Source organism: Stenella coeruleoalba, assembly GCF_951394435.1.
Source record: "Stenella coeruleoalba genome assembly, chromosome: 5".
NCBI lineage: Eukaryota > Metazoa > Chordata > Mammalia > Artiodactyla > Delphinidae > Stenella > Stenella coeruleoalba.
This window is the reverse complement of record NC_137150.1, coordinates 53,007,745-53,020,215: the sequence shown is the minus strand read 5'-3', so window position 1 is coordinate 53,020,215 and position 12,471 is coordinate 53,007,745. Positions and strand designations below refer to the sequence as shown.

General features: G+C 33.4%; 1 protein-coding gene across 7 annotated transcripts in view; it reads right to left on the bottom strand.

Annotated features, from left to right (window-relative positions):
* Positions 1-12,471, bottom strand: part of NAALADL2 (N-acetylated alpha-linked acidic dipeptidase like 2) — a 1,497,545-nt gene that overhangs the window by 1,214,143 nt on the left and 270,931 nt on the right. For 3 of the 7 annotated variants that reach the window (XM_079922501.1, XM_079922499.1, XM_079922500.1), the window contains exon 3: positions 11,626-11,708. The exons of the other annotated variants lie outside the window; for them this stretch is intronic. The gene's annotated coding sequence lies outside the window, so the exon portion shown is untranslated. The remainder of the gene's footprint in view (positions 1-11,625; positions 11,709-12,471) is intronic. 7 annotated transcript variants of the gene reach the window in all.

The following is a 12,471-nucleotide window of genomic DNA, read 5'->3' as shown; positions in this document are numbered from 1 at the left end:
CCCTTGTGGCGCAGTGGTTGAGAGTCCGCCTGCCGATGCAGGGGACACGGGTTTGTGCCCCGGTCCAGGAAGATCCCACATGCCGCGGAGCGGCTAGGCCCGTGAGCCATGGCTGCTGAGCCTGCGCGTCCGGAGCCTGTGCTCCGCAACAGGAGAGGCCACAGCAGTGAGAGGCCCGCGTACCACAAAAAAAAAAAAAAAAAAAAAAAATCTACAATAATATTTACAGCATTTTACATAACATTTTACATATAGTATATACATTACCCTCATAAAAACATATGAGATAAAAATAGTCAAGTTTATTTTGTTGCCTTATGTGTCAGGAGCACTCAGAGTTGTATTTCATTTAATCCTAAAAGCATTATTGAGGTGTATATCATTATCTTTATTTTAATGATGTAAAGTTTGAGATGGGGATAGGTTTAGTAACTTGTCTTTAAAGACTCCCAGACTTTCTCTGTTCATGGTATGCTTAGTGTCTCAGTAATTATTCCATGGTGCCGGAGGCTAAAAGACAAAGGCAACACACAAAATCCAGGATGGCAACATTAGGAGCTCTCAGACCCCCTCTCCAATGAGACAATCATAACAGGTAAAAGTTGCAGAAAAAATGACTGCTTGAAGTTTATGGAAATTGTCCTAAGGGTGTACAGAAAAAAAGGAAATATTTGTTCAAGAAAATCTACTAAATCTCAGTACAAACAGGAAGAGTCTGTCGCTTGAGCCACAACCTGCTTCCTCCCTTTGCTCTCCAGCTTAGTGTGATTCAAACTACACTCCAAGTGGATGGGGTCAAGAATGCAAGGCTCCCTCTCTCTCCAGCTCTCAGACACAGACTGTGATATCTCTACAGGAGAGCCTGGCCACAAGCATTTCTCATCATCTTCCTGCTCTGTGTTGCAGAGACTAAATTCCAGGCAAGTGTGACCGAGAAGGCAGGGATTCACCTTCTCCAACCAGTCCCACTCATAACACAGAGCTTTTATGACAAGCATGACAGGTGAAGAATATTGGAACTCAACATCCATTGATCCAGCTTATTTGTAGGGTAAAATTCCATGCTAGCAAAGACAAGGCGAGAAGATCAAAGGCTACTGTCCTACACAGCATTCTGCTTTTACATCAGGGATGATACCGCAAGAGGAGCAGGCCATATTACCTGTTCCCAGTTCTTGAGTCATTATTCAGAGATTGTGCCTAGGGAAAGAGCAGATTATAAGATCAGAGATATCTGAAGCTCTCCCAAGGGAACTAACTTTATTTTGAACATAGTGTGGGGAAGTTCAAGCCTAAGGTTACTCTAAAAAGCAATGGATATTTAGTGGCAAGGAAGTAAGAAAAGACTGGGAGCTTCAAGAGAGCAATAAACTAAACCATAAGCCAACTAGTTTATTAGAGAGAACCAGGGAAAATGACAGTTAATAAGAGCCTTATCAATATTAGAACCACAGAGACTGGCCTCAAAAACTGTGCTTGCAATTACTGGCACCTAACAGCTGGTTGTGGTACGAACAGAGGCACACAGATTAACAGAGAGATTGGTGAAAATGAAAGTCAAAGATAGCCCTGCTAAAACCACGGTCATCCTAGGGAAATCACACCAGATGGCAACCTGAATCCACAGGCACAAATAATAAGAACAAGATATGTTAAATAAGAAGGTTAATATAACAAACATTATAAATAAATACTTGCTCTCCTTTCTTCTTCCTGCTTTTGTAAAAGCCACCAAATTATATAAAGTAATAATTATAACAATACATTGTTGGATTTGTAAAATACATAGATGTAATATACATACATAAAAATAATAGCATAAAACACAAGAGAGGAAATACAGCTATAAAGGAGTAAGTGTCCTATATCTCACAGAATTAAGCATAAATCTGAAGTAGATTATAATAAATTGAGATAAATATGGTTAAATTCTAGAGAAACCACTAAGAAAATAACTCAAAAATATAATAAAAAACTCATTCAAGGAATTAAAATGTTACATCAGAAATTATTTGCTTAATGCAAAAATATGAAGTAAGGGAGGAACAGAGGAATAAAAAACACATGAGAGTTATATAAAATCAAAAGTAAAGGGCAGATATAGATCCAACTATATCAAAAACTATATAAAAAACATTAAATGTGAATGGATTTGAAACTGAAATCAAAAGACAGAGATTGTCAGACTGGATAAAACAAGATCCAACTATATGCTGTCTACAAAAGCCATTTATATTTAAAAATACAAATTATTTGAGAATAAAAGGATGGAAATTATGTATGTATCATGCAAACAACAACCATAAGAAAGCTGGAGTGGCTATATTAATATTAGGCAGCATAGATTTTAAAACAAAAAAAATGTTACTAGAGACAAAGAAGGACATTTTATTTTAATAAAAGGGTCAAACTATCAAGAAAATACAATATAAAAAGTATATATGTACCTTAAAACAGAGTCCCCAAAAATACAAAGTAAAATCTGACAGGATAAAGAAAGAAATAGACAATAATACTTGGAGACTTCACATTCTATAATGCACAGAACAACCAGCAGTTCAATAAGGAAACAGTAGACTGAATGACAAACTAGACCTAATACATCTATAGGATAATTCACCAAACAACAGCAGAACACACATTCTTCTTAAGAATATTTTCTAGAATTGACCATATACTAGAGCATTAAACAAGCCTCAATAAATTTAAATGATTAAAACCATACAAAGTATGTTCTCTAGCTACAATGGAATGAAACTAGAAATCAGTAACAGAAAAAAAATTCAGAAAATTCACAAATGTGTGGAAATTGAACAATACCCTCCTAACTAAACAATGTTTAAAGATGAAATCACAAGAAAAATAGAAAATAGCTTGAGATAAATGAAAATTAAAATGAAGATGTAATATACCAAAACTTATGGGATGCTGCTAATGCAGTGCTTAAGTAGAAATTTATAACCTTAAACACCTATATTAGCAAAGAAGAAAGATTACAAATAAATAACCTAAACTTCCACTCCAAGAACTTAGAAAAAGAAGCACAAACTAAATATACCTGATTGCTACTTGTGTGTCTTCTTTGGAGAAATGTCTATTCAAGTTTTTTGCTCACTTTTTAGTCAGGTTTTAGAGTTGTTGCTATTGAGTTAAAGGAGTTCCTTATATATTTTGGATATTAACCCGTAATTAGATATATAGTTTGCAAATTTTTTCTCCCATTCTAGAGGTTGCCTTTTCACTGTTAATTATATTATTTGCTATGCATAAGTTTTTTAGTTTGACATAGTCCCACTTTTCTGTTTTTCCTTATTTGTCTGTGCTTTTGACATCATATTCAAGAAGTCATTAACAAGACCATTTTCATGAAGCATTTCCCCTATGTTTTCCTCAAAGAGTTTTATATGTCCATGTCTTACAGTTAAGTATTTAATCCATTTGGGGTTGATTTTTGTGTATGGTGTAAAGTAAGGATCCGAATTCATTCTTTTGCATGTGTATATTCAGTTTTCCCCAACACCATTTGTTGAAGAGACTATCCTTTCCCCATTGTTTATTCTTGGCACCATTGTTGAAGATCAGTTGACCATATAATTCAGGAGTTTATTTAGAGGCTTTCTATTCTGTCACACTGGTGTATGTATGTCTTTATGTCAGTACCTAGCTGTTTTAGTTACTATAGCTTTGTAATATATTTTGAAATCAGGAAGCGTGATGCCTCCACTTTGTTCTTTCTCAAGATTGGTCTGGCTATTTGAGGTCCTTTGTGGTTTCATATGTATTTTAGGATTGCTTTTCCATTTCTGTCTTAAAACATGCCACTGGGATTTTGATAGGAATTGCATTGATTGCTCAATATCACTAATCATCAGGGAAATGCAAATCAAAACCACAATGAGATAGCATCTCACACCTTAGGATAGCTATTACTAAAAAACAATAATAAATAACAAGTGTTGGTGAAGATGTGAAGAAAACAAAAGCCTTGTATACTCTTGATGGGAATGTAGAATGATGAAGCCATTATAGAAAACAATATGGAGCCTCCTCAAAAAATTAAAAAGAGAAATTCCATGTGATTCAGCAATCCCACTTTAGGATATTTATCCAAAAGAATTGAAATTAATATCTCAAAGAGCTATTTTCATTCCCATGTGAATTGCAGCATTATTCACAATAGCCAAGATAATGAAAAACAACTAAATGTCCATCAGTGAAGGAATGGACAAAGAAAAGGTGTATATACACACAATGGAATATTATTCAGCCTTAAGAAAAGCTGGAAATCATGCTATATGCAACAATATAGATGAACCTTGAAGCCATTATGCCAAGTGAAATAAGCCAGTCACTGAAGGAAACATATTGCATGATTCCACTTACATGAGGTATATAAAAAAGTCAAACACATAGAAGCAAAGTATAGAATTGTGGTTTCCAGGGACTGGGGTAAGGAGGAAATGGTGAGCTGTTATTCAATAGGTATAAAGTTTCAGTTATACAAGATTATTAAATTCTGGATATCTACAACATACCATTGGGCCTGTAGTTAACAATACTGTCTTGTACCATCAAAAATATCTTAAGATGGGCTTCCCTGGTGGTGCAGTGGTTGAGAGTCCGCCTGCCGATGCAGGGGACACGGGCTCGTGCCCCGGTCCGGGAAGATCCCACATGCCGCAGAGCGGCTGCGCCCGTGAGCTATGGCCGCTGAGCCTGCGCATCCGGAGCCTGTGCTCCGCAACGGGAGAGGCCGCAACAGTGAGAGGCCCGCATACCGCAAAAAAAAAAAAAAAAAAATCTTAAGAGAGTAGATCTCATGTTAAGTGTTCTTACCACAACAAAAAATATACATAAGAAGTAATAAATGAGTTCAAAAATGAAGCATATAAGATCAATATTAAAAATCAATAATATTCCTATACATTAGCAGTGAACAATCCAAAAATGGAACTAAGAAACATTTACAATATAACATAACTAATAAAATACTTAGAAATAAATTTAACAAAAATAGTACAAACCTTTTCTGTGAAAACTACAAAAATTTATTGAAAGAAATTAAAGATCTAAATAAATGGGAAGACATCCCATATTCATGAGTTGAAACTCTTAATATTATCGAGCCATGATGCCTCAGATTGATTTACAGATTCAATGTAATTCCTATCAAAATTGCAGCTGACTTCTTTGCTCAAATGGCCAAGCTGATCCTAAATTCATATGAAAATTTAAGGGACCCAGAATAAACAAAACAATCTTGAAAAAGATGAACAAAGATGGAGGATTCACACTTCCTGAGTTCAGAACTTACTACAAAGCTACAGACTTTGTCTATAAAGCAAGCCTGCATGGTACTGGCATAAGGATAAATATGGAGGTCAATGGAATAGAATTGGAAATACAGAAATAAACCCTCACAGTTTTAGTCAATTGATTTTAACAAGGGAGCCAAGACAATTCAATAAGGAAAGAAAATTAATTTCAACAAATGGTGGTGGTGAAACAGGACATTCAAATGCAAGAAAATAAATCTGAATCCCTTCCTCATACCATACTCAACTCAAAGTTGTATCATAGACTTAAATGTAAAAGTTTAAACAATGAAACACTTAGAAAATATAGGAGAAATTTCCCATGACCTCAGGATTAGGGAAAGCATTCTTAAATATGATACTAAAAGACAAACTACATAAACTTGACTTCATTAAATTAAAAAAAAATTGGGTTTCAATACATACCATCAAGAAAATGAAAATAGACCAGACAACATAGGAGAAAATATTTGCAAATCATACATCTAATAAGGGACTTGTGTTCAGATTATATATAAGTATCCAAACCCTTACAATTCAATAATAATAAGACAATCCAATTAAGAAATGGGTAAAGGATCTGAATATATATTTCTCTAAAAACATACAAATTGCCAATAAGCACATTAAGAGATCATTAACCATTAGAGACATGCGAATTAAAGCCAAGATGAGATACCACTTTATACCTACTAGGGTGGCTCTAACCAAAGAAATATATAATAATGAGCGTTGGTGAGGATGTGGAGAAATTGGAACACTGATACACTGCTGGTGAGAATACAAAATGATGCAATATTTTGGAAAACAACCTGGCAGTTTCTCAAATAAGTAAATATAGAGTCATGACTCATTAATTTCACCCTATATACTCAAGAAAAATGAAAATATATGTTCACACAAAAATTGGTACACAAATGTTCATAGCAGCTTTATTCCATGGAATAAAATGGAAATAATCCAAATGCCCATCAGATGATGAATGGATAAATTAAATGTACCTAACAACAATAGAATATAATTCAGGAATAAAATATAATGAAATAGTGATACACACTACAACATGAATGAATCTAGAAAACATTATGTTAAGTGAAAGAAACTAGTCACAAAAGACAACATATTAAAAGATTCCATTTAGATGGAAAATCCAGAATAGGCAAATCTATAGAGACATAAAGTAGATTAGTAATTGCTGGAAGCTGGGGAGAAATGAAGAATGACTGACAGTGGGTATGGCACTTCTTCAAGGGATGATGAGAATCGTCTAAAATCAATTTTGGTGATGACTGCACAAATCTGTGAATATAGTAAAAACTAATAATTGTATACTTTAAATGAGAAAATTGTATGGCATGTGAATTATATTTCATTATATATAATGAAATATGTAACAGTTCCATATTTTAAGTAATTAGATCCAAACTACTTAATAAGTATTTATATCCTAATAATCTTAGTAGCTGATTGGAAAAAAATATACACAATTTAAAGAAGAAGGTATTTTTTTTTAAATTTCATTCTTAAATAACCACAATTTTCTACTAATGGAATTTGTGTTCCTTTTGGGCCACACTTCTCAAACACTGAAATCATACTGGACATCACCACTCTCATTTCCCACTGTACATTGTTATTCATATGGTAGTTGCTTTTAACTAGCAGACTTAAAATACAGCTTTGTAACTATATGATAGCATCAAAAGCGATGCATACAATCTAATGTTAAAACAATGAACTTCTCTGAGCTAGTAGTTTGCATAGTATTCAATAGATGTCCGACAGATGTCAAGCACTTTTGTGTTTTCCTTGAAAAATTAAAATATCCTGTGATGCTCCTCTGTGACCCTTCTATGAGTTTTACTTTGGCACTTCACTGCTTACAAACGCTTGCCCTAGTAGATACACTTGGTAAGTGGCAGAACATGGATCCACATGAATAATTTTGTAATTACTAACTCTCCACTTATTTAATGAAGCCAAAGTGCTGAGTGCCTTAATCAAAAGGCTTTAAACTCTAAAATAGGTTGTAATATCAAAATTCAGATTATTATAACGTTTATCATATTCAAATTAAAGTCAAAAGGTGAAATCAGCCTGGGTTAGCAAAATAAACTTAAATTTAGAAGGAGAATCATTTCAGAAAGAACTTGAGTTTTGACAAAGAATTGAGTAAGTTATTAGCATTGCTTTCTGAGGACCATTTAGTTAGACAATTACTCGGTCTCACCTAAGCACAGGTCTATAGGTAAAAAGCACAGTTGTATTTCCTATATTTCACAGAACGTTTTGAACATTTACATAATTTTGGTTTTCAAAGCAAATCTCTCAAATTTAAACCACACTCTAGTAACACAAAAATTAAAGCCCCAATTTCATGTCAGAAACAATGCAAGAGAAAAATGGTAACAGGTGTGCATGTTACTCTGTTATTGTGGTTTCTAGCACAGCATTAAGAATCAAGTATTTTTCTTGAGTCTCTAGAGCCTATTGGTTAAGAATATTAAATTGGCTTTAGGCTACAAGGGAATCAAATCCCAAATGTTCCATTCATTTACTAGTTGTCTCTTAAAGTCCCTGAGCTTGAGTCTTTATAATCTATGCAATGAGAATATGCTCACAAAATTGTTATAGCATCAAATAAGAAAAGCCTGAAATATTTAGTATAGTTCCTAGCATAAACTAAGAACTCATAAATTGTGGTAGTAATAATAGTTGTTATTTCTAAGAGAATTATTAATCCCTTTACATTGCCCTTAACATCCAAACCCTAAATTCAGAGTATCTATTCTTAAAAGAAAATGAAAGTCACACAAGTGAAGTCAGTTTCAATCATCCATATTAATGAAAAAGGGCAGAGATGAAAAACATAATTCCCAAAGCCCTTCTACTTATGGTTGTCATGCCATACAGACAGATAGACAGACACACACACACACACACACACACACACACACACACACACACACATTCATTGCCCTTTTAGAGAATCAATTACGACCTAGGTTTGTTATTTTAAACAATTATTTTAAGTAAAATTGAGTCTTTACTTTAAAAATTCTACTTTAAAAATCTATTTCATATCCAAAATGGTAGGAGTGGAGTGCTCCTACTCTCCCTTTAGTAACAAATTAGGGAACACACAAAATTAAATAAAAGGCTCACAGGCATCATTCATGTCTTTGTCACTTGTGTTTCATAAAAATGCCATTTCCATTAAAATGGCATTACATAAAAAAAGGGATTTTAGCTGGGGGTAGTTTTCAGCAGATTAGCCGTCCTAATTACATTTTGCTTGGGCTAATGTTAAAATTATTTTGTGTTCCCTAAGCACATATCAGCTGATAGTGAGAGAAGCACACTTGCAACTTTCTAGGCAATGGAAGAAACCACCTACAATTAAAGATGTGCTTAATTTAACCCACAGCAATTAGTGAATACAGACAGGTAAATGTGACTTAATGGTACTCATAGTCCTTTTAAATTTTTAATGGAATTCTACACAGAAAAATACTGTAAATTAAGTATGTAAAAGGCAAATATCACAAATGTTTTAAAATCATACACTGGAAAAGAAAATATCTTACAGTATAAAATCATCTTTAATTATAAATGAAAGAAAATATCTTACAGTATAAAATCATCTTTAATTATAAATGAGAAAATGTTGCTTATGGTATTATCCACCATTTTATGGACAATCAAGATAAATGATGAATTGATCTGTTTAAATAATTTAATGAAATCACATCTTGATATTTACCGGTCATTTTTGGAGGTCCAGTGCCTTAAAGTACTGTCATGACTCCTAATAGCATATATTAAATATTTACAAGGATGACAAAGCAACCATATTTTGATTCAGTTATCTAAACGAACTTTTTGAAGGTGAAGGTTAGACTGAAGATCTTTTTTTTATAAGATCAAGGATCCATACTAATATTTTATGCATGAAAAAGTACAGTAGTAGTTGATGACCAAGAAATATTGATTAGTTGACATGAGTGGCATCAATAATGAATATCTTTCTTCCTGCTCTGACTTTAGAACATCCTTTCCTAACATTTGAGTTTTCCTAAACTGGATTTTTCTGACTTCAAAATAATAAAAGTAAAATTCAGTTCAACACAACACCGATTTACAGAACACCTATTATGTGCAGAGCACTGGATGATGTAGAGCCTTGTGGAGGGAACTGAGACAAGACAGCGAAGCTGTCCATTCACCATGCCCCACCCCCACCCCCCCTCCCCTGCCTCCAAGGGGTTTACAATGAATTAGGGCAGTGCTTCTCAAATTGTCATATGCATGGGAATCACCCAGGATCTTGGCCTAAGGCATAGCCCTGGAATGCTGCATTTCTAACAAGTTCCCTGGTGATGTCCATACTGCTGATTAACAGACTACACTGGAGAAGCAAGGGATTTCAAGGCAAAATGAGATAGTAATTAATAAAAAACAGTGGGAGAAACTCCATGATGGACAGAAGAGGAAGAGATTGCTCCAACTAGAAAAGAAAGCAGGAGTGGGGAATTTAAAGACTAGTTCATGGGATAATTGGTATTCGTATGGATCTTGACAGCTGAGGACTATTTTAATGAACAGAGATAGAAAAAGGGCAATCCAGGCATAGGGAAAAAACTAACAAAAATGTCAAGGCAGAGTGGGCAGAAAATGCAGCATGTTTAGAAGGAATACTAAATAATATGGGCAAGCAGAATGTGTAGTGCATGAGGGGAAATAAAACAAGTTCATAATTAGCAAAAAATAAATAATATGCTTTGTGTTTTCATTATTTCTGTTAATAATTATACCAAGTCTATTATTGCCCTGCCACTTATAAAGTGCTTTCATATGTCATCCTCGGCATGTTCTTGTAACAATTCTGTGACATAGATTTCTGTTGTTGATGCTGTAACCCATTTATAGATGATGATTCTGAAAACACGTTAATTGTCTTCAAACAAGTTTAAGTAGTTAGTGCTGGATTCAAACTCCAAAATTAATTTTTTGCCCCACAAAGAACTGTCTCCAGGAATTATTTATAGAGTAAGAAGAAAACAACATACTTTAACTAAGAATAGCAATCCGGAAGCAAAGTACTCTTTTTTTCTAAGATCTACTTTATCACAGTGGCCAGGTGACAAGAAAACCCTTGTCTTTTTTTCTGAGTTAATAGAAATTTACCTAATTTCTCACTGTTAAACATGATATACTTGTTGGTTTGAGTCAGATTCCTTACAAGGTTAAGAAAATAGAGTTCCATTCATAGTTTTCAAAGAATTTTGATCAGGAGTGTGTAGTGAATTTTAAAAGAACCACACATTTAATCAACATATGACTGCCCAGATACCATCTACAAATTATAGAACACAATCATGAGAGATAGTCTCTCTTCAGTGAGCTGCCACATTAGTCTTAGAAAAGTATAAAAAACAGAAACACTGCTTAATTTGATTATTTTACTTAATACAGAAAAAAAACTCAGTAATCTAGGTGAGGATCTTAGAAACAACTGAAAAGTCTGAATATTTTAAGGAAATTCTGTTGTGTTCATTATGACTGCATGCAGTTACTCAAAGAAGATTACAAACTTAAATTCAATTTTATAATAAGGTTAACAGACACCTGAAGAAATAATTTCAATGAATAGATGAGCTTAACTTATGAATGGCAGTTATATGTTTGTAAACTGTTATTTTGCAAGGGCCTATGGCTACTCATTATTTTGAGAATTTTGAATAATCAATAGTTGTGTTTAAACAGTTAATCTGTAATTTCGGTTGATCAGGTAAAGGTAATATTTACTAGTTACCACACTTGACTCTCCACAAATTCTAAAAGCATAAAGAATGTGGGTTCTATAACTTTATAAGTAATACCATTTTTGATTTCAAGGTCCTATTATTAGAGAGAAGCATGAGAATCTAATATATACAAAGAGTTTTGTGTGTGAGGAGGGTGTGTGATTTTAACATGTAAAATTATTGGCTGAAATGGCAAACCTCTTTTAATAAGTACCTGCATATGAGAGAAAAAGAAAATAATTGAAATCTATATATTCCCTAAATGTAATGCATTGAAACCTAATAAAATTAAATTAAAAATTGAAATGAATATAAATGTTTCTTCAAAAACTCTCCCTAATACAATCTTAAAAACCAAAGCTACTTTAAACAATCCAAGCTGTGAACACTCTATAGCTCTGAAAAAAACGAATTCTCATTTTCACTTTAAATTGCTTGCACAGTATGATGAATATTAGTCTCTAGTGTTAAAGGAAGATTAAAAATTGTCAAGTTGAACTAACATTTTCTTTTGTAGAAGTTTCTTACATTCTTCTCATTCTTTTCTTTTTTATTACCAGGCCAAAGTTCAGGAAATAGTAAATGGCTGAAAAATGTTAAAAAGAAATATATTTAATTATGCACAAACACACACAATCTATATCTATCTATACCAATCTATAAATATGTATAAATTATAATTGTATTAGGGAACTAAGGTTTATATAATAGTTGGTACTTCTTTATATTTTTTATTAGCTTTTTTTTCCCTCTTAACTTATCCTGACACCCTTATTATATACAGTTTTGAAATAAAGTATACTAAAACTAGAGAAAATAATGTGGTTATAATAGGTTCAATTTTTATATTCTTACCTCTGGTTAAATGTACATTTATCTTGAATTTTTTTATTTAAGTGGATATTTTGGGCTTCTTTTTGAGTCTAACATCAAGTAGGCATGCCGGCATAAGTAGAATATATAAAATAATTGAAATTTAATATACTTTTAAATATTTGTTTTCACAATGATAAAATACAGAATGTAAAATAGAAAATGAGCAGTAGACAGTTATCCCTTTCTAGTCTGGCTCATGGGTCTCTAGAGGGAGTCAATCTGCAACAGTAAGTGGTGAGTTCTTCTGTCTAGCATCAGTATTTTGATGGTGGCTTTGGACTTGCCAGATATTACTTGCCAGAGAGAGGTCATGGCCAAAGCAGTAAAAGCGTCACAGGCAGTTGCTAAAGCAGTAAAAGCCCCAAATCGGAAGCAAGAAAATGAAAGCAACAAAAACATCTCCAGTGTCTCCACAGTTGGTCAAGAAGGAAAAGAAAAAGGGCAAGAAGACCAATGCTCCTCTGGAGAATGTG